The 23,261-nt window shown below is 39.3% G+C and overlaps 1 protein-coding gene across 2 annotated transcripts in view; it reads right to left on the bottom strand.

Moving 5' to 3' along the window:
* RBMS1 (RNA binding motif single stranded interacting protein 1) overlaps positions 1–23,261 on the bottom strand; it is a 128,462-nt gene that overhangs the window by 98,916 nt on the left and 6,285 nt on the right. The window lies entirely within an intron of this gene.

Genomic DNA, 23,261 nt, shown 5'->3' with positions numbered 1-23,261 from the left:
CTCCTGTTTATGTGAAAAGTTCCAAGAACGGCTATCATATGAGTACAATGGAGGTCTTTTAGCAGTGTGCTGACACGAGAGAGTCATGGAACTATGTTGTTTAATTGTGTATTCTCCAGTGCTAGGCAACTCTCCAAAACCTTATTGTAAACATTGTATAAGATTTGCCAGGATCAGCACAATAATGGAACTCATGCCTTTATATGCCTAACCAAAAGTGACAGTTACTTCTTCTTTAGCATTTACATTTCTCTTACTCTGGATTGCAGATTGTGACTTTATGCCTTTGACTGACCTTTCCATGGACATGATTAAAACCTGCCATTTACAGCTCCAGCCTCATACCAAGCTCATGTACTGGCATATTTTTAAAAATAATAATAACAATACAGAAGCACTCATCAGTTAACTTGGGATTGCCTGCCTTTTTACTCCCCCAAAATATTCATTTGTATGGTAATATATGACAACAAGCAATAGATTAAAGGTGAACATGCATATTTTGCAATCATTTTGTGCACATTTCTACTGCAGTCAAAAATGTGCAGTTCTTTCTCAACGTGTTTGTTTGCAGTGTTTTAACTAGTGTTCACCCACATTTGAATATTATCACTATTAACTACAGTGGTTTATAGTTACGGTGTTATGGGACAAAGAGTATAGTGCAGAAATAACAGAGACAATTTACTGTTCAAAGAATGTGATTTATATAGTTCAAATTTCCATTGTATAGTTGCTCTATTAACTACAGAGAATCATCATCATCATCATCATCATCATCATCATCATCATCATCTAGTGCAGCTAGTACCCCAAAATATCTACTATCTATAGCCAGAATAAACCAGACTTTACTTTCTCCTGCGTCTAACGATTGCATGTTACAAATGCCAATCACAGTGCATTTTAATATAAATAAAAAACCAATCTCTCATCCTTCAACTTTTTACATGATGTCTTGATTGAAATAATCCAATTTATATGGAGGTTTTCAGTTACAAAGACAGACCATCTCAGGCTCTGAAAGGTACAAGGAAAAACAAAAAGGAACTGCATGGTATGATCTGCAGCTATTCTCACAGTTAAATGTTTTAGAGTCACGTGGTTGACTGGCAATTTATAAAGAAACAACAAGAGAAAGCATCCAACTGGTAAAAAGTTGTTCCCAAGCAGGTCAAAAAATGTTAGCCTATCTTAGATTTTGCAGTGCAGTATCTTCTTTTAAAACCAAAATTGCGAAAGTCGAGATTTTCATTGGCACCAGTCTCTGGTTTTGACATATTATTCTTTCCCCCCTCTTTCAGTGAACAACTCGTGCGCTATTTCTGTCTGATTCAAGAAGTCCATTGCCAAAGAGCCAGAACCATTCACCAAAGAGCAGGTATGTCCATTTTGACTACCTCAAAAAAGATAACTGATTATATATATATTAATGATTAAATGAAAGCAAGACTTGTTTATAACAAATGGTATTTGCAGTGAAATATTGCTATAATGTACCATCACCTCTAAACAGGAGTCTTTCTGTTCCGGGTTCCAGCCCTGTAGTCTTCACCAGGGATACAGAGACTCCGGCAAGCCAATTCACTTGTCTTCCTCACCCCAGTTTTTTTGTTTTATTTTTCCAGCTGTCAACCTTTGCATGTTGTGCTTTGAGACCAGTCCTGTTGGCGTTCATCCACCGTTCCTTTAAGTGTGCCATTAGATGAATGATTTATGCAACATTGGTAAGAACTATCAATTTGACAAAAGGCACAATATTCATAACCCCCTGTTATCATATGCTTAATATATCAGTATCTAAAACATTTACATTTGATAATTCTCTGTCCCATGTTATAATTTATCTGGGAATATCTATAAGCCTTTTGAACCGCAGGACATACACATGTTCTTTTAGGTTCACAGAGTCTTCCTTCAGTAATTTTGTTCTGCCTTGTGTGCCACTGCAAGCCTTTAAGACATGGGTAGAGTTGCACTGGTCAAAGCTGCAGCTTTATAGCAAACTTTTCACATGACCAGTTTTCCATCTGTAGAAAGCCACCATAAGAGTGGGAGAAAAATAAGCTATTATGGGCATCCAACACTGATGGTCTGGTTCGGCTCTCAGGAAATCCTATCAGCTGGAGAAGCATCATCATTGGCCAATATGTATCCCATGTACCCATGTATCCCAAATGTTAAAGGTCTGTGTCATGCCTGGACAGGTGCTAGAGAGTCTGTGGACCTAGGAACAGCAAGAAACAAACCCAGGCCTGCACTCTTGCCTGAATCCTTCGTGCTGTTCTGCCCATTGGCTCAATAGGCAAAATCACTCCAAATCATGGAAAGGAAGGGGCTAAACAGTATGCTTTGCAGTGGCACTCTGTCATATTTTGAGATTTGACTTGTAGCCCACTTGATAAAAACAATAGTAGGTTAAGTTATCTGTCAAAAACTTTCTATGCATGAATCTGGTCTACCAAGACAACAAACAAGATGGACTAGTAATAGGATTCTTCTTGTCAGTAACCCCCTGTTATCGGCTACATTGATATATTAGATTTGCTGATCTCATAGCAAATAAATGATACAATGTCTTCCCAAATTGATGGGTGAATGCTAATGGCAATTAAAAATGAGAAGGGTTCATTTTCTTCCTGAAAGAAGTTTACTTTAAAGGCATCCTTTTTACTGGCAGTACAACTAAAATTGTAACACTACATATTAATCATGCCATGTACTTATTCATTTCACTCATCCTTGCAACCTAAGCTTCCCATTAAGTATATGACTTTCAGAAGAAAGAACTAGAGAGCATTCATTATTCACATAGTGCAATATGTTTCCTTGAAAAGGACTGTTTAAATCATTCCCACTGCATCGTTTGATTTGAATTCCCTGTAACATGTTCGTCATGAGACACATTCCATTCTTATGACGTGCTTCATTGATGAAATATGTGTGCTTCTTAGCATCATGATGAATTCTGTCCTTACAAAGAAATTATACTCAATATTGTTCATATGTGGCTAATATTGTACCTTTGATTATTCACATACATTGGTGGTGCTGCCCCACTGATATGCTCCTTGCCATTTCCATTTGCTCAACCTACTTTACAGAGGACAACCCTCTGTCTGAAGGGCTATCAGAGGACAGTCCTTTTGGAATAGGTTATGAAGATCACTGGCTGGTCTTTTTAGGAAAGTTTAGAGCTCCAGGCAGGTGTGATCCACAGGGAGAAATAACTAAGAAGTTGAAGAAGCCATATGTAGTGGAACAATGGGATTGACCCAGCACACTCAGTTCAAAAACTCTTTCAAAGTTCAGAATGCTATCTGAGGGAGCTCTGATTCACAAAGAATCCCTGCCCACTGAAGTAAAAAGGACCCAAATAATACAAGTGGCATTCCAATACAGGACTACTAATGAGAAAAGAGGGGTCCATAATGGAAGTAATACAGGGTATAAATGAAAGAAAATGAATCAATATATTTTTGCAACGGGAGCGTACTTTTCCTGTCATGCACCGGCAGCATGAAACACCTTCTGAAAACTAAGATGTCTCTTTCTTAGAGAAAAACGTAAGAATGGTAATCAAATAAAACATGTTTTTACAAGCTTCACTGAATCACAACACAAGATGCTGAAGCCCCAAGACATTCCATGAACTTCCACAAAACGTGGACCCAGATTTATCCTTGCAAGTCGCTTATTGGATCAGGAACTGCAGGCCTACAGTTCTGCACCCCAATGCACCTCAGAATGCATACCTTACTGTAGATACAAACTATCAGTAGCTGCATTGCTTTCAATGGGATGCACCGAGACCACGAAAATCAGTAACAGAATATATTTCTTGGATGTTTTCTTACTCAGAAAGGAACCACCATATAACAACAACAACAACAACAACAACAACAACAACAACAACAACAACAACTTATTTATACCCCATCCATCTGGCTGGATTTCCCCAGCCACTCTGGGTGGCTCCCAACAGAATTAAAGGCACAATAAACCATCAAACATTAAAAACCTCCCTAAACAGGGCTGCCTTCAGGTGTCTTCTAAAAGTCAGATAGTTGTTTATTTCCCTGACATCTGATGGGAGGGCGTTCCACAGGGTGGGCTCCACCACTGAGAAGGCCCTCTGCCTGGTTCCCTGTAACCTCACTTCTTGCAGGGAGGGAACTGCCAGAAGGCCCTCAGCGCTGGACCTCAGTGTCTGGACTGAATGTTGGGGGTGGAGACACTCCTTAAACATCTCAGTGCAAACTGAAGTGCTGCAAAGGTATAACTTTTACATAACCCTGTCCACTTAAAATCATAGGATGCTGCCTTATGCTGTGTCAGACCATCTAGTCTAGTATTGTCAGAAACGCCTAGCAGTGGCTCTCCAGGGTCTATCCCAGCTAGAGATGCTAGAGACTGAACCTGAGAACTTCTTCATGAAAGCAGCTGATCTACCCACTGACCTACCGCCATTCCCTTGTGGCAGCAAGTGTGAATATTGTGCATATTACGGATATTGTACATATTGTGAATTGCGCAAATGGAGCAAAAAATGCAAGTTACTATTATGACACCTTAGCTGAGATATTTGTTCCCTCTTGCCTGAAGCACCACTTTAACTAATGGGGCCTCCTGCTGCCGCTGGGCCGCCGCTGCTTGATTTCTGTTCTCATCCTGAAGCAAAGTTCTTAACCCAAGGTAATATTTCTGGGTTAGCAGAGACTGTAACCTGAAGCGTCTGTAACCTGAAGCGTATGTAACCTGAGGTGCCACTGTATACGGAGGGTGGATGACCAGTGCTGCACTTTCAAAATTGTATGAAAAGTATTTAATGGAGTTGATTTAACTTCCAGAAACATACTGTTGCTGTGCTAGGTAACTGTTTACTGATCATCTGTTTAATCAAACTAGAAAGGTATGATCCCTAGCTCCTTGGGATTGCATTCCCACCCAATATATAGTTATAGAGAAGCAATATTAGTACACTTTTAGAACCCTTCTGTTTTCGTTTTCATTTACATATTCACTAAATTGTGTTTTCCATTATTTAAGTTTAAAATATCCCTAAATACAGGTTTTTCATTCTGTGCCACTCTTCCGAAGTTTCATTTATTTATTATTTTAAACCCTGCTTCAGCTTCCTTGTTTTTAAACAGAAGACATGACAGACACAGATGGAGTGTTGACTTTGTGTGTACTAGCTATGATGCTTCTTTCTTTCTTTCTTTCTTTCTTTCTTTCTTTCTTTCTTTCTCTCTAGGGCAAGGAGACACTTCACCTTGGCAGAATCAGGTGACAAACTCCAGCACTAGATAGTGACAGACCTATTTGGCAAGTATAAACCAAATTTGTTCTCACTAAACAATAAAAACAGCAGCAGCAGCAGCATACTTTAAGGCAGTATGCTTCAAAGACTGTGTGGAAGGTCGCTGGCAGATGAGCTGTTCCATTGTGCATTAGAACCACACAAAGGAGATTCATAGTCCCACTCCCACCCATGAAGATTAGGTATACAGTACTGTAGGGGCATGAAAAGAACATTTTTTAAAAAACTGTGGCAAGCTTGGGACCCTTTTTGATCTGCACTGCTATAAGAAATTAGGAGCAATATTGGAACAGTCAGTCCTGTAGATACAGTAATAGTTATCCTTATTCTGTTGTGTTATCCTTGATTTTCATAGATCTTTTAAAAACAGCATTGGTTTTAAAACAGAAAAGGTCCCTGTTTTACAGGTGCTAAACTAGTACTTAGAGGCAGGGATGGGCTGAATGAAGGCTAGTAAACTAAATATGAAACTCTAGAGGGAAGACATGTAGGTGAGTGATTGTCAGGTAGACAGCCTGTTCTGGATGGTGACACACTCCTCCTGAAAGAACACGTACATATTCTGGTGGTACTCCTTGATTCAACTCTGTCACTGGAGGCTCAAGTGGCTTCAGTGGCACAGGTTACCTTTGTCCAGGTCTGGTTGAGTCACCAGCTATGGCATTCCTAAACAGAGATTACCAGAGCAGTAGGTCTTGGTTTACTAGGTTATCTGCTCTCTGTATTACTGTAATACACTTTAGGCTGCTTTTGAAAATTGTAAGGATGCTAAAATTAATGTAAAATACAGCTGTGAGGATGTTGCCTGGGGCAGTAGCTGGGATCGTATAACACCGTTGGGTGCCTATAAATGTCTTGACTGCATTGAAGGTACTGCTATTGACTTAGAAAGCCCAAAACAACATGAGACCTAAGTAGCTGAAGGAGCATGTCTCCCTCTACCCTTATATTTAGGCATGAAGTACTTCTCAAGACACTATGCAGCAGACAGAGCAAGTATATTCCGTGGTGAGATGAAATAGGCCCCAGACTCTAGATTAGAGTCCACAGCCTACAGAGTGATCTAATTTAGCAGGTTTATTTTACTTGTATTTAGAAAACAAAGCTGAAAACTTTGCCAAATTTGTGTATTACTGTACTTGCGGTTGGAATTGATTCATAGCAACTAATGAAATTATGAAACGAAAAGAATGTTCTACACGAAAACGAAGCCCTGGAAAATTTCCCATAAGATTTCCTGCCTTGAATCATTGTGACTAGAGGGCCAGAAATCTCTTGGATAGATAGATGATAGATAGATAGATAGATAGATAGATAGATGATAGACAGATAAAAAAACAGAAAAATAAAAATATAATTCTAGAATAATAACCAATGGCCATATCAATTTAGTGCTCCTGCTGTGCTTGCAGCCTGCTAATGGTGATGTAACATCAAGACCCAGACATACAGCTATCTAGCCAACATACTCAGAACATAGGCTTCCAGCCTTATAGCACGATCCTAACCATCCCAAGTCCCGTTCAGTTGCATGGAGCTTACTTTTTCTCTACATTTAGAGGATGGGGTGTTCCTGATTTAAAGTAATAAAACCATTTAAAAACCTTCAAGGCAGCTCACAATATTTGCTAAAACACTACAAGACAACCCAACAAAAATTGAGAGGGTAATAGAAGAAAAAAGTTCACAAAGTCAATATATACCATAAATGGGAACTGCGGTTGTACTCAGTGTAGCCCTAAGCAGATTGTTCCATCAGTGCAAGGATTTCTCCTGATGCAATGAAACAATCTACCACATCAGTCCTCCACACACACACTCAATTTGTTCTGGGATTTCTCATCTACCCTCCAGAACCAATTTGGGGGGTTCTGTGGGGTGCACATAGAGGCAGGAAAGGGGTGTGTGTGTGTGTGTAAAATATCCTTGAGCTAGTGTTAATCCTTGTACTAGTGCAAAAATTCAATTGGATACCACCCCATTGTATATCACCTCATTTTTGAAATTAGGAGGTCATTAAATTGTTGTTAACCTATCTTTTTTTATTTGTTTAACAGTGCTTCATATATGCAAAAAAATACTAAATTTTAGAAAGTAAGACATCAAGACCTCACAACAACAGACAGTTCTTCCATAAGAGGCACATCTTATAGCTGGCAAACTGTAGTACATTGTAGCATGACAATGACATGTTGTCATAGATAGATTTGTTAAAACAGACAAAGTGAGTTACTTCCAAACCTTTCCCCACCTTTTAAAAAGACCTACATTTTACGAATATTTCTGTAGCATTTTGACTCTTGTGCCTTCACGTTCTGAGGTAGCAGAAACAAACAAGGAAATCCTAAATATAAACTACAGGAAATAAATAGAAATGAAACCATCAATTCTGAGCAAAGAATTTGATAGAGACTGCTCTCCACATATGGACCAATTCTCTTTTTTTTTTTTTTTTATAATATATTTATTAAAGTTTTCAAATAAAGCATATATTAGATAAGCACTTATCATTGTCCATTTAACATCTCTCAATTGTTACATGGGACTCCCCCACACCTCCCGCATACACTTACATCATTATTAAATTAATTTCAAACAAATTATCATTTAACTCATCTTAATTAATAATCTTAATTTGGTTTGACATATAATTCAGCCTTAAATCTAATTTAATGGTAGACAATTGTCTGCACTGGCATCCAATTCAGCACTCAGCCAAATTACAATATTTTTGTAAATAAATCTTAAATTTCCTCCAGTCTTCTTCCATCCTTTCTTCTCCCTGGTCTCGAATTCTGCCGGTCATCTCGGCTAATTGCATATAGTCCATCAGTTGCATCTGCCATTCTTCCACAGTGGGTAGCTCCTGAGTTTTCCAATTCTTGGCAATTAATATTCTTGCTGCTGTTGTTGCGTACAAAAAGAATGTTCTGTCCTCTTTTAACACACTCTGGCCGACAATACCCAGGAGAAAGGCCTCTGATTTCTTAGTAAAGGTGTATTTAAACACCTTTTTTAATTCATTATATATCTTCTCCCAAAAGGCCTTCACTCTAGGGCAGGTCCACCAGAGGTGAAAAAATGTTCCTTCATTTTCCTTACATTTCCAACATTTGCTATCAGACGAATGGTATATTTTAGCCAGTTTAACAGGGGTCATGTACCATCTATACATCATTTTCATCACATTTTCCTTCAACGCATTACATGCAGTGAAGTTCAGCCCAGAGGTCCACAACCTTTCCCAATCTTCAAACATAATATTATACCCAATATCCTGCGCCCATTTTATCATTGTTGATTTTACCATTTCGTCATGTGTGTTCCATTTCAGCAGCAAGTTATACATTCTTGAAAGTACCTTAGTCTTAGGTTCTAACAGTTCAGTTTCTAACTTTGACTTTTCCACTTGGAATCCTAGCTTTTTGTCATTTTTAAACACTTCTTTAATCTGAGCATAGTGTAACCAGTCTCGCACTTTGTCTCTCATCTTTTCTAAACTCTGCAATTTCCAGTTGTCACCATCCTTTTCTATTATCTCCCAATATTTTGGCCAGTTGGCCTCCATATTGGCTCTTTTCCGAGCCTTAGCCTCCAGGGGTGACAGCCACCTCGGAGTTTTATTCTCCAGTAAGTCTTTATATTTTGTCCAGACATTAAAAACTGATTTTCTGACAATATGGTTCTTGAAGGCCTTATTTATCTTAGCTTTATCATACCATAAATATGCATGCCATCCAAACGCATTATTAAAACCTTCCAAATCCAAGACATCCGTATCTTCAAGAAGTAACCAATCTTTTAACCAGCAGAAAGCTGCAGCTTCATAATACAACTTTAAATCTGGCAGGGCAAAGCCCCCTCTTTCTTTCGCATCTGTTAATATTTTAAATTTGATTCTGGGCTTTTTGCCCTGCCAGACAAATTTAGAAATATCTTTCTGCCACTTCCGGAAGCACTCTGTCTTGTCTACAATCTGCAGTGTCTGAAACAAAAATAACATTTTTGGCAATACATTCATCTTGATGGCAGCTATTCGGCCTAACAAAGAAAGTTTTAGTCTTGACCAACTATCCAAGTCTCTCTTAATCTCTGACCAACATTTTTCATAATTATCTTTAAATAAACTCAGATTTTTTGCTGTTATGTTTACCCCTAGGTATTTAACTTTTTTAACCACATTTAGTTCTGTCTCTTTCTGAAGCTGTTCCAACTCAATATCTGTCATGTTTTTCCCCAAAACTTTAGTTTTTTGCTTATTTAACTTAAATCCTGCCACTCGACCAAAGTTTTGAATCAGTTGTAGTACTCTTTTCAAACTAGACTCCGGCTCCTGTAATGTCAGAACTAGGTCATCTGCAAAAGCTTTAAGTTTATATTGTTTCGCTCCGACCTGAATCCCTTCCACCAACCGGTCCCCCCTAATCATATTCAGGAGCACTTCCAGAACCGAAATAAACAGTAATGGGGAAATCGGGCAGCCTTGTCGTGTACCTTTTTCAATTTTAAACTCTTCTGTAACCACATTGTTAACTATCAGTTTAGCCTTTTGTTCTGAATATATTGCCTCAATCCCGTTCTCAAACCCCCGTCCCACTCCCATTTCTTTTAAATTCCCCTTCATAAATTTCCAAGAAATGTTGTCAAAGGCTTTCTCCGCGTCTATAAAAATTAAAACTGCTTTAGTGTTTATGTTTGTTTGTAAAAGTTCCAATATGTCTATGATGTTCCTTGTGTTAGTAAACATATGTCTGCCCGGGAGAAAGCCTGCCTGGTCTTTATGGATTATCTCACTTAAAACTTTCTTAAATCTTCGTGCCAAAACATCTGCAAATATTTTGTAATCCACATTTAAAAGGGAGATGGGACGGTAATTCTTGAGTTGTGTCTTTTCAGTTTCTGACTTTGGAATCAATGTGATAAATGCTTCTTTCCACGATTCAGGCGCCTTCTTCCCCTCCATTATTTCATTACTGACCTCCAACAAAGGTTGTATCAAATAATCCTTCAATGTCTTATAGTAGTTAGAGGTCAGTCCATCTGGCCCTGGTGATTTGCCCTGTTTCAGACTCAGGATGGCCTGTTCAATCTCTTGTCGTGTTATTTTGCCATTTAAAATTGTTCTATTTTCTTCTGACAGCTTTGCTAATCCATTTCTCTCCAAAAATTGTGTAATCTCTATTTCATCTTGTGGCCCTTGAGTATATAACTTTTTAAAATACCTCTGGAAGCACTTTCTAATCTCTCCCGGGTTCTGAATGTTCCTTCCTTCAACCTCTAAGTTTGTTACTGTATTTAATCTTTGTCTCCTTTTCAACTGCCAAGCTAGCAGTTTCCCACATTTATTTGCCGATTCAAAAGTTTTTTGTTTCATTGTTTTAATCTTCCATTCTATTTCCTGATTTATCAGCTTGGAATATTGCGCCTGATAAAGTTTGATTTCTCTCAGAATCGGTTGGGACTTCGGGTTAGATCTTAACTTCTTCTCCAACTCTTTGATACTTTCCAGAATTTTATCTTTCTTTTCATTTTGCAGTCTTTTCTTTAAGGAATTCTGTTGAATCAAGAACCCTCTCATCACAGCTTTACTTGCATCCCAGATAGTTCTTTTTTCCACCGTAGTGTTCAAATTAATCTCAAAATAGTCCTTTAAGGTTTTTTGGGCCTTCTTTACAATTCTTTGATCTCTAAACAGGCCATCATTCATCTTCCATCTAAAGGAGCCGATTGGGATCAATGTCATATCCATTCTCAAGGCGTTATGGTCGGAGCATGTTTTGGGGCAGATTTCCACCTTCCTCACCTTAGGTGCCAGACTTCTAGTTATCCATATTTGGTCGATTCGTGTCCAAGTCAGTTGAGCTTCAGAAAAGAATGTTCCTTCTCTTCCCAGGGGGTTTCTAACTCTCCAGATGTCAACCCAGTCCATATTGTCAGTCATTTCAAAAAAGGTCTTAGGTAGTCTTCCCTCTTTAGTAATGTTCTGGTTCTGTGACTTATCCATATTTGTTGATACGACCCCGTTCATGTCCCCCATCATGATGACGTTGTTATAATCCAGATAATCCAGCATGATCTCGTGCAACTTCTTATAAAAATCCGATTTTCCTTCATTTGGAGCATAAATTCCTAATATCAAAATTTTTTCTCCTTGATACTGTACTTCTATTGCGAGGATTCTTCCACTTTCATCTTTAAAGAGAAATTTTGGTGAAAGGCTCTCTTTTGCATAGATCACTACACCTCTCTTTTTAACTGTATCCGATGATATAAATTCTTGACCAAGCCTTTTATTTATTAACACCTTTCTATGGAGCCTAATCACATGTGTTTCTTGTAAGCATATAATGTCCAATTGTTCCTTTTTTAAAATATGAAAAATTTTAGACCTTTTTTCGGGACTGTTACAGCCATTTATGTTCCAACTCAAAAGCTGCAGAGACATCCTGGATAGGTCTGGTTATTCTTTCTGGGGTGGTACCTTGTTCTCCGGTCCTTGAGGATCCGAGGGGGCGGGCTCCCCTGGAAGTTCTGGCGCTGGCAATCCAAGTCCTTTGTGGAGGTCTTCTCCGTGTGCTCCCAAAAACTTGTCTCTATCTTCCACTGTTTTGATTTTGATCTTTCTCCCTCTGTAGGTAAAGGATAATCCTTGTGGAAACTCCCACCTGAAGATAATTGCGTTGCTTCTCAACAGTCTTGCCAATTCCGTGTAGTTAGATCTAAGGTCCAGCAACTGCTTAGGAATGTCCTTGTAGATTTCAATTCTCTTGCCCAAAATGTCTAGTGACTTTTCGTAGTGCAGGCCCAAAATCTTGTCCCTTTCCTCCTTTGATCTCAGTGTTATCAAACAATCTCTGGGCTTCTCTGTCCTTCTGACTCTGCCAAGCCTGAAAGCAGATACAATTTTAAAGTCTTTTTCCTCTAACTTCCAAAACTTGGCAAATTCCTTAGTTAGAAATTCAATAAAATTATCTTCTTCCACCTCTGGTATTGACCGTATCCTCAAGTTGGTCTCCCTGTTTCGCAGTTCTGTCATCAAAAAGTAAATCTGATGTTCTCCAACTTGTTTGCTGAGTGGTCTTACTTCTTTCTCAAGTTCTTCCAATCTTTGACTAGTATCTTCAGCCAGTTTACGATTTTCACCTACAGCCTCCTTTAATTCTCCAATAGACTGGGCATTCTGTGCAACTTGTCCAGTCAGCTTATTCAAGCTTTCTGTGTTCTGTTCAATTTTAGCTGTATGCAAATCAGCCTTCTTGTCCAGAGCCTCCAGTTTCTCCAAAATTTTCTCCAAGACAGAGCTACTTGTCCCTGAAGCCATATCTCCCAGGTGCAGCTCCTCTGTCTCACCCTCCCCTGCCTGTATTAGGGAGGCCGCCTCTATGTCTGGAGGCAAAGTGGAAGGCAAGGCCGGCACAGAAGATCTACGCTGTGAGGCTGCAGATAAAGTTAGAGTTGTTTGTTTAGTCCTTCCTCTTCTCCTTGCGCCACTCATTCCAAAGTTATCTGTAATCCAAGGTCAATCCAAGTTGTTCCCATGAGAAAGCAGAGTCCCAGATGCAATAGTCAAACAGAGGCCGGGAAAGGGAAAGTAAAACAAAGTCACTGCTGTAAGTCCAAAATCCTCTAGAGGGAGCTTAATACGTCTTCAGGGAAAAGATCAAATCCAAGTTAAACTTATAAATTTAAATCCATGTCTATCGCCTCCACAATGTATTATTTTTAGCAGAGTAAAACTTAAAGCAAAACAGTGTTTCTTACAGTGCCTTGACTGCAATAGTTTCAAAGTATCCAGTTCCAACTCAGAATGTTTCAAAACCTGAATTCAATGTATCCAAAGTTGCAAACTGGTGCTCATCCAGGCAGCTCCAGCACCAGAGATTCTTATTTATTTTATAATCCACTGGTGCCACAGAAGAAGGATATCAGTGCACCCCGAATATGACCAGCAAAAGTCAATAGCTCAAAGTCTTTCACTCAGAAAACTGCTTTAACAGGGTGCCAGCATTTAGTTAACGCATAACTTTTTGTCTCCACTCCTCCTGCTCTTTGCTTAAAGTTCAGTATAGCGGGAGATGGGCTTCCTGCTTATCCTCACTCCGTTTTCAGCCAGATTTCAACTTTTTAAAAAAGTTTTAAAAGTTTCATAAAGTTCTCAAAAAGTTTCAGAAAGTTGACAAAAGTTTCAGAAAGTTTTCAATGTCCAAATTTACTCACGGGTTGTAGTTTCCAAAGTTCAGAAAAGTTGCAGGAAGAAAGGACAGCGCTGACCGGCAACAGCAATGCGGCTTCACTTCGCTGTTTGCGCAACGACCCACAGCGCCGCTACCCCCTCCGCGATCCGGAGCCCCTTACGGGGTCCCTTCAACGTTTTGGGGGCTGCTTCTGGCGCCCGCCGGGTCCCGAGACCACAGGCTTCTGCCACCTGTGGTTTTCCTGAATGGGTCTCCGCTTCGCCGTAGCGGACGACCCGTTTACAGCGGAGCTCCCTTCTCCTTACTCGGAGAAGGCAGCCATTACCGGTCGCGCCGCCTCCGGAAGTCCATATGGACCAATTCTCATAGCACATCTGGAATGGTTCACTCTATCTACGAAACCTCTGAAAGGTCCCTGTGTCTGTGCACATTTCACCCACTTTTGGAAGAATAAGAGGTTTCAAAACACAGAAATTCGGCTGGTCTTCTAGCTAACCAAAACATCTTTTTGAAAGGTAAAGCTGAGATTCTCTTCCACTGTCACAAAGATTTGTGTCCAGCTATACTTGTATACTGGTATTTGTTCATTTCTGTGTCCCTCCCTGCAGTCATTCCTGACTCCCATATCAAGTATGCATTGCAGTCATTGTCTTCCAGCCCTCCAAAGAAGCAGGTGTTCATTTTCTTGTTTGCTCTTCTTGAGTTATGATTATGTTCTGGTCATGTAGTTTCCTTGAGTGCTGCAGAAACATCTATAACCCAAGTGAGTGCATGCGGTGCCACTTGAAAGTGTTATACAAGTATTAATATTTTTATGCTGACAGCCATTCACATCTTTCTCAGGCCAAAGGCCTACAGCCAACAAGGTCTAATCATATGCCCTGAAGGAAGATGTAGTTCTATGAAGTGTAGGTTCACATGTAGACAAACCCAGGCTCAGAGCACCTCACATGCATTATCTAGTTGTAATCCTTACAATGGAGGTCAACAGCAACTCCCATATTGCAGGTGGGGAAATGGATGCTTAGGGAGATGCTTAGGCTTGCCCAAGATCACTTAATAAGTTCATGGCAGAGATGAGATTCAACCTGGGGAATTCCAGGTTCATAAGTTAGTCTATTTAACCACTATTTAACCACGGAGGTGATCAGTTACTCTTTATGAGAGGGGGTGGCTCTTGCCTGTTTGAAGGAGGCAGTGGTAAAACCACTCCTTAAGAAACCTTCACTAGATTCGGAAAACCTAACTAACTACCAGCCAGTTGCTAATCCCCCTTTCCTGAGCAAAGTTCTGAAGAGAGTGGCTGCAGACCAGATCCAGTTACTCTTCGAAGAAACTGATTTTCTGGATCCATTTCAATCAGGGTTTTGGCCCGGTTTTGGCACATAAACTGCTTTGGTTGCCCTATATAATGACCTCTGTTGAGAGAGAAACAAGGGAAACATGCCCCCATTAATTCTCCTTGACCTCTCAGTGGCTTTCGATACCATTGACCATGCTATCCTTCTGGAGCAACTGTCTGAACTAGGGGTGGGTGGCACTGCTTTGCAGTGGTTCCAGTCCTACTTGGATGGTCATTCCCAGAGGGTGTTGCTTGGGGAATGCTTTTCAGCTCCATGGAACCTCCAATGTGGGGTTCCACAGGGCTCAATCCTATCCCCTATGTTGTTTAACATCTACATGAAACCACTGGGTGGGGTTATCCAGTGGTCTGGATTACGTGGTCAGCAGCATGCTGATGACACGCAGCTCTATTTCTCCTTTACATATGCAGGTGAGGCAGTGGAAGTGCTGGACCAGTGTCTTCCCTCGGTGATGGATTGGATGAGAGCCAACAAACTGAAACTCAATCCAGATAAGACTGAGACACTATTAGTGGATGGTTCCCTAGACTGGATGGGTGGGAGTTCACTTGCTCTTGATGCAGTTACACTTCCTCTGAAGGAGCAGGTTCATAGCTTGGGAGTACTACTGGATCCTTTGCTGTCACTCAAAGTTCATGTGGCCTCAGTGGCCTGGAGTGCCTTCCATCAGCTTCAGCTGGTGGCCTAGCTATGCACCCTATCTGGACAGGAATAGCCTAACTACTGTTGTCTATGCTCTGATAACCTCAAGGTTAGATTACTGCAATAAGTTATACATAACCTCTTGGCCTCTGAAGATGGTTCGGAAACTTCACCTAGTGCAGAATTCAATGGCCAGGTTGTTCACTGGAGCAAGATGGTTTGAACATATTACACTGATCCTGGTCTGACTGCACTGGCTACCATTTAGTCCCTGCGGAACGCCCTAATAATAATAATAATAATAATAATAATAATAATAATAATAATTATTGACAGAATTATAGAAACTGCGTGAGAAGATGGATGGAACTGGTGTGCAGGCTAGTTGTACTCAAGCCTGATCTCTGTGTGGTTGCTTTGAAATTATCACTAGCTGGGACTGATGGGAATTGTAGTCCAAAACATATTGAGGGGAACAAGTTTGGGGTAGGCTGCAGTAAGGTCCCCAGTGTGTAGTCATCATACCATGGAGAGGAAACTCATCCAGAGGGAGCAAAAAGCTGTACATGCAGGTTCAGATCATGGATACAACACTCTTCACAGCTCCATAAGACGTATGATAGAGGATAGAGCAGCTCCAAAACAACATGAAATCAAGAGAGCTCACATAGAACTGAATGTCTCATTTAAAATAAAAGAATAACCCAAGAACAATCAATGCCTGTTTTCTCAAACTTATCACAGGAATAACAAAAGATATATTAGGGGACCAAACGAGAAAAGACACACAAGATCCATGGTCAGCTCTCCTGACATTTCTATCAGGATTTGTTCTGTGGTACTGAAGGGGTCAGTAATCTATTCCTCATGTCATTCTTCAAATTCAAATGCCTACACGCTACAAATGCTATGTGTGAAGAAAATGTGTAAGTTTCCCTGCACTGCAACAGAGTAATATTACCAGTGGGGTTTGCCTTTTACAGCATTTTAATTTTTTTCAACGAGGAGACAATATTTCTATCCATGAGGAAGAATATTTACTTTGGGGGGACAGAATTAAGTCTATGAAGGACAATGGTTAAAACAGTCATTACTAAAGTTCTTTCGGGGAAATGGTGTGAATATGGCCTATGTCAAGTTAAAAATGTGACCATTTTAAGAGTTTGCAGTAGTGTAGGTTGCCGTTGGCTCCTTTAGCTGCATCATTTCAATTTATTCCAAGTTTCTGGAGAAACAGTGGTGAAGTGCTGTTTTCAACCATTCAGTCCTGGATGATAAATTTCTTGAATCTCTTACAATGTATATGTTTTCTGGCTCTTGTATCTGGGCCTGTATCGACATTTTTTGTTTATATATCATTAGATAAATATGTCCTAGCAGTTCTTAATTTCCCCCCAAAATGACTTAAGAAAAAATGATACATGGATTTTGCATACTAATATGATATAACAATCAACATTTGTTTGGAATCACCAAATAATATTCACATATGACCAGCTAGCCAACAACAAACCATGACTTAAGGTCAGCTACTGATCATGGCTTGCTAGAGAGCAACATATCACTCTTCCTGGTTTAGATATAATGGGAAGCTAAGTCTTCTGGGTTTGCTCCTCCACTAGCGCAAATGTTATAAGCAAAGTGGGAGCGATTTAGCAGTGTGCACTAGCAAGCTGCTCGTTCACAATAAACCATGATTAGCCTTAAAGTTTGATTCACCCTACAGGAGAAAACAGATACCATGCAGATAAGTTGTGCTGAACTAGGCATCATTGTTGTGAAATCCTATCATTCTAACACTTCCCAGAACCAAAGAGTTTGGCTAAAACTTAGTAGTCTAGTTACTTCAAATCTGACAGTTGTGTGGGAAGCTCCAGTTTTATGTTTCGGCTGGCCAAAGGCAGGGTATATTTTATATCCTATATTCATTTTACAGTATGCAACAGCCAGCTTAAAAAAAGCTGCATTCGCACAACACCTTTGTTTCACAATTTTGTTTTGTTATTAAGCTAAGGGCGGGTGGGGAGGACCACTAGAACTACATCTTCAGAATGTTTTTATGGTGTTGTAAATCACCCTGAGTGTCGTGGCTGCAATTGGAGTCCAGAGTTTAAATTCTCTTTAACAGAATTAATAAATAAATTTAGAGACAGAAAATAACAAAAAGGAACCTTTTTTTTTTAAAGGGCATTTATCCTAAGCCAGTTTTCTTACCCTTTTAAAGAATAAGGTAGATGTGGGATTCTACACATAAATTGAAATATATACACCTTTTGAAATATATACACACCAGCTCCCTAAACATTGTTAACTCACAGGAAGCACCTTGTTCAAAATGTTGCTTAACCTTAGAAATTGTTCTCTTTACTTTTTTTTTATCCTGCATCATTTATCGTGTATTTCTAAAGTTGCCTTGAAACCAATATTGAAGCATAGTATAGAAAGATATGCAGGTATGCAAATGAAAAGTGGGGCAATTCCACCTGCTGCTTTCTAACTCTGTGCTTTACACAGTGAGCCATTGGAGAACACTGCCATCAATGTGTGCCTGTGAATTCCCTTGTTGCATGACACTAATTAGGTTTTTGCAGTTCTTATCATGGAAAAGTGGATATTATGCTACTATGGGAACTGTGGATAAGCAAAGCCAGCTTGCTATGGAAATGATAGATGATAACCTAGTAGATATTTCGTTGCATATGCTGACACTTTGAAAACGTCTCAGATTTTAGGAAGTGTTTTGGAGAACATTTTAAGAAAGCAGACTTCTGTTTTCAGGCCTATTAGTTTCATCAGTGTTAAACAACTAAATATACATGCGTTAAATGGAGGTAGAGCATATGATTTATTCACTTATTCAATGGGATTTGAAAGTCCTTGAAAACTGTGAACCTGGTGTTTTAGGAAGACAGCAACCCCTTCCAGAACAGGTTGAATACCATTCTCTTGGTGGACGGACCATCAACCAAGATTGCATGGTCCCACAAGAGGATTTGGTTTATTTATTTATTTGTTTCATTCACTTATTTTTTCAGGCCACTGTACAGAGTACAGCTTAGGCTGTCGATATACAAAGGTTGGTCAACCACTGTTATTCATTCTGGTATACAGTGGTACCTCAGGTTAAGTACTTAATTCGTTCTGGAGGTCCATTCTTAACCTGAAACTGTTCTTAACCTGAAGCACCACTTTAGCTAATGGGGCCTCCTGCTGCCACCGCACCGCCAGAGCACAATTTCTGTTCTCATCCTGAAGCAAAGTTCTTAACCTGAAGCACTATTTTTGGGTTAGCGGAGTCTATAACCTGAAGCGTATGTAACCTGAGGTACCACTGTATAAGATATCTTGACATAGCTGCTATTTCACTCCTACACCCACAATAATGACCATGAGAGAAAAGTACATTGTGTTATCTTTACAATCTGTTATCACAGGGCCATATCCATTTTTGTAATACTTAAATACTATGCACATGTGCAGTTGGAACATATTCAAATAATATTTATGGTATACAGTCAGGCTTCCAGCCACTAAATTACAGCTAAAATGAATTGTGGATTTTCCTTGGAAAATCTTAATATAGATCTAGCATCAAACTCACAAATTTTCCACATATCATACAAATGCTACAAGAGCATTCTTATAGGAATTCCAGAACAAAATTCAGTCCTGCTGTTCCGAAGTTTATTATACCACCAAGCAAGCACACTAAAGAAGAAGAGTGTTGGTATTTAAGTTACTGTGTTTGAATGCGCCTCCTTATTCCAAGTATCAGGTACTTCACAGTATTAACAGGAATAAACAACTATATTTAAAGTGTTCTCAAAGCAAAATGTTATAGCATAACCAGTAGAGTTTGTTTATGTACCATTCATGATCTGGAAATAAGGGCAAAATTAAAGTTTCATAAACCACACAGCAACATTTTGTAATACTTTCACCCAGGAGAGGCTATATTAAGAAACATGGTCAATACTTTCTTACGACTAGGTAAAAAGCTATTGTATTTGCCTGCATTCCAGATGGTTTAGCCACTGTCATGAAGTTCTGAATTCAACAAAATGCAAGGAGAACCTATAGTATTCATCATTAATATTTCTGCACTTGCATTGTATTACAACTTTTGCTTAGTAGAGCAGGTCAGCTGTGCAAATATGCGTGTTAAAATGGCCTCTGTTTTATATGAATGTGGACACAGCCTTAACGTTGAAGTTATCACCTGCTAATCATGTCTCCATTGTAAAACCAGATCATTTATTTTGCAGGAATATAAATAGTATGAGCAGGGTCCAGCCAAAGCTAAGTGATACAGTGATACAGATATAAGTGTTTTCCCCTGGAAATATGTAGTACTTAAAAGAGTTTAACTTCGGCTGAATGATCACCTATGAAATCTACCCAAAAACTTATTACAAAATAAATTGTCTCTATTTATAGCAACAGACAGAGGAGAATTCTTATTCAAAATCTATTCTATACATGATAGCTCTTTCTATTTTGAGAAGAGTCATTGTGTCCTTGATCCACAAAATTTACCATCTAAATGTGGAGTAGGGAAAAGAGATGGAATCACAGCTACTTACACTACTCTGTGCTTTCATCGTATGACTATATTGCAGAAATAATGAGAATGTTTCATGACTAACTGCAATGAACACATTAAAAATGAAGATTGGGTCGTTTAAATTGCTTCATGCATTTTGAATCTGATGAATTCATTCACAGTCATTAAAATATCATATAGGGATATTTGACCTTACAACCCCATTTGGGTTGGGTTTTTTTTTTTTTTTGGTTTATAATGAATATTTTTGCTAGCTTAAAGATGGGGATCTTTAAACTAATTCCAGTAGCTTGTCAATTCACTTCTTTTGATGGCTGTGTAATTTTTATTTAAATCTGCTTTAAAGAAAAATCCTATTATATCACATTATTTCTAAATGTGCTATATAAAACCTGTGGAGCACTTCTATTGCTGCCGTGTAACAAAACCTGAAGCCACTTGAACTACTGGAGTATTTAAACCTCTTTGGGTGAGTGTGCGCTTTTAAGCTAAATTACAGGGCAAATGAGCTTTTGTGTATGGAAACAATTTGCCCACATGTCCAGGCCAGATTTATGTAGAGACAAGAAATGGCTTACTTATTCCACTGAATTATACAAAGTAGCTGTCTGCCCTTTTTCAATTGGAACCATCTATAATTTGTTTTTATTTTCTCCCTCTCCCCTTAAAAAAGAAAAAAAAGAAAAAAGAAAACAAAGAGCAGGATGTCACTAAATCAGGAAATTTGGATATAATCATCAAATCTAGCAGTTCATATATGTAGGTCAAATTGACGTGTGAGCTTCCCTTATGAAACAAAGACTAATGTGATTTCAGACCATAATTTCATAGGAGTAACTGCAATACATGTTTTGAAGAACTCACTGACTATAGAATAAATCAATATTAAATACTTTATACAGGAAGCATACTTTCAGAAGATGGTTCTTGAGCTTTTCTCTAGATGATATCCTAATTACAAGTGCAAGCTTATTACAGTTTATCTCTCCCTTCAATTATTTACAGGGCAAAAAAGGCAAGAGGTACTGCATTAGCTATATTAAAATATTGTGTGCTTTGTTTCTCTATTATTAATAACATACAAAAATAGCTCAGGCAAATATTCCCGTGCAAAAGTGTGCTTTCCCCACCTGAGCTCATTCATTTATTATTCATATTGTTATGTGCAGAAAAGTAAAACAGAAAAGAAAAACACACCAAACCCTTTAGGCTTCTACTCTGCATTACTGAAATAATGAAGGGTGCACTTCAGTCATAAACCATAACACTTGGTAATAAATGATTCTGTTGTTTCATATGCATGCATTGGCTTAAACCTGAGTCGACACAGAGCTTCTAAGCACCAACCATATTCCAATGCCTACTATGGTTTCAATTCAAAATATCCAAAAGTGCTGATACATTTAGTAAGACAACAACAACAACTTGAGGTGCAGCTAATCTGTAGCAACTTGATGTGAAATAATGTGATTGCTAACAGATAAGAATTTGCCAAGCTCAAACTGCTGCTACCAAAGACACCAAGGCAGAGAGAGTTCACAGATCCATGTTTCTCAAAGCAGGAGGCCAAGGGTTCCCAATATAGCTGCTAGGAGAAGTGCGAGTTCCTTCCCATTCCCTCTTATCATAGGCTCAGCACTCCTGCCTACTAGCCACAGCCTGGTCACTGCTCCATTTTATAATTTACAGGCTTAGGTGGCTTCCCTCTAAGAGAAGCAAGATACTATTTCGATAACTAGCATGTGAACTCTTCTAGTTTGTATAAATGCTAAGATTTGTGGACTTTGGGGATACCCATGTGAACACTAGCAGTCTCAGATTAATTTAATGAATGTCTGAGAACATATGTAAATAGACACACACACACAATTAGTAGGTGCTAACAGTCCTATTTCAGTGATTGTCAACATTCACCTGCCTATATGTAAGTTTTAAGACAATTTGTCTGAGACTGTCAATGTTCACAACTGAATTTTCACATTCATCACATTTTGGACGGTTGCATTTTGGATGGTCCGTTAGCTAGAAAACCATTACTGTATAATGATTGTCAAAGTTCACATATGATACAATTTGTGTATTGTGTGCAATGCTGGTAGCTGGAGAACATTTGGGATGCCAAATATTCCAGACAGTTGATGCAACCAGCCCTGAATTTGCCAGTTTGCAGCATGATGTACCGACTGGCCTTAGGGATTCCACAGGCATCCATAGTCACAGACATGAGCATAACAAGAGATGTCAAATGCACTTGAACAGAAAAACAAAACAAAACAGCAAACAACAAATCCATCTGCAATCAAACTAGCTTCGAGTGCTGTACTTTCACTGAAAGAGATTCCTCTGACTCTCATCATCCAGTGATGAGAGATAAATGAGAGTTAAATCTGAGCTTCATTAAAATGTAAACCACAGCTACTGACAACTGATTTCATTTTTAACAGTCTGGCTAACATTTTAAATTTCTGAAAGCAAACTTTCAAATGCACACCATCACTGTCATTTTAAAAAGGGTTTTCTGTTGCAATCCAGCTGTTTCCAGACTTGAAAGTATCTTTAAGGTCAGTTGCAAGTTACAATGCACTTATAACAAGGGGGAAAGGCAACAGAATGTGGATGAGGGCTGGCTAAACTTGATCCCATTTTGTTACTGCACAGAACAGAGATGGAAGGAGCGGAAATGGGGAAGGCTTCACTTAAATCCCCAAGGGAAGCCCCAAAGCCCAGGGGCAGCGAAATGCCCATCTCCGCACTGATCTCCATTTAGCATTGTGGAAGGGGAGAAAAGAGCGTTGTCAGCTGAGGATACATCTCAGAAGGAGGCAGAAAAGAAAAGAAAAGAAAAAGAAAAGAAGAAGGAATGTTCTCTGGATGAAGCAAGGCAGCGTGAGGAAAAGGGGAGGGGTGAAGAGGAGGGGAGAGAGAAGACAGCTGAAGACAAGGAGAAAACAGAGGAGGAGAAGGGTCAAGAGTGGCTGATAGACATGAGAAAGGAAGGAAGCCTGGGAGATGGCAGCAAGGCAAGAGATGGGCACAGAGAGGCAGCTCTTGCAGTTCAGTGACCCAGCCAGCTTCAGAGGGGAAAGCCTGACACTCATTTCTTTCTTTCTCTCCCAAACACACGCAAATATATATATATATATCCTGAGAGGGAGCAGAGGAGAGGCAGAGCC

Source organism: Podarcis filfolensis (genome assembly GCF_964270895.1).
Source record: "Podarcis filfolensis genome assembly, chromosome: 1".
Lineage (NCBI taxonomy): Eukaryota > Metazoa > Chordata > Lepidosauria > Squamata > Lacertidae > Podarcis > Podarcis filfolensis.
Note: the sequence above shows the minus strand (reverse complement) of the source record. Positions and strands in the feature narration are given on the sequence as shown.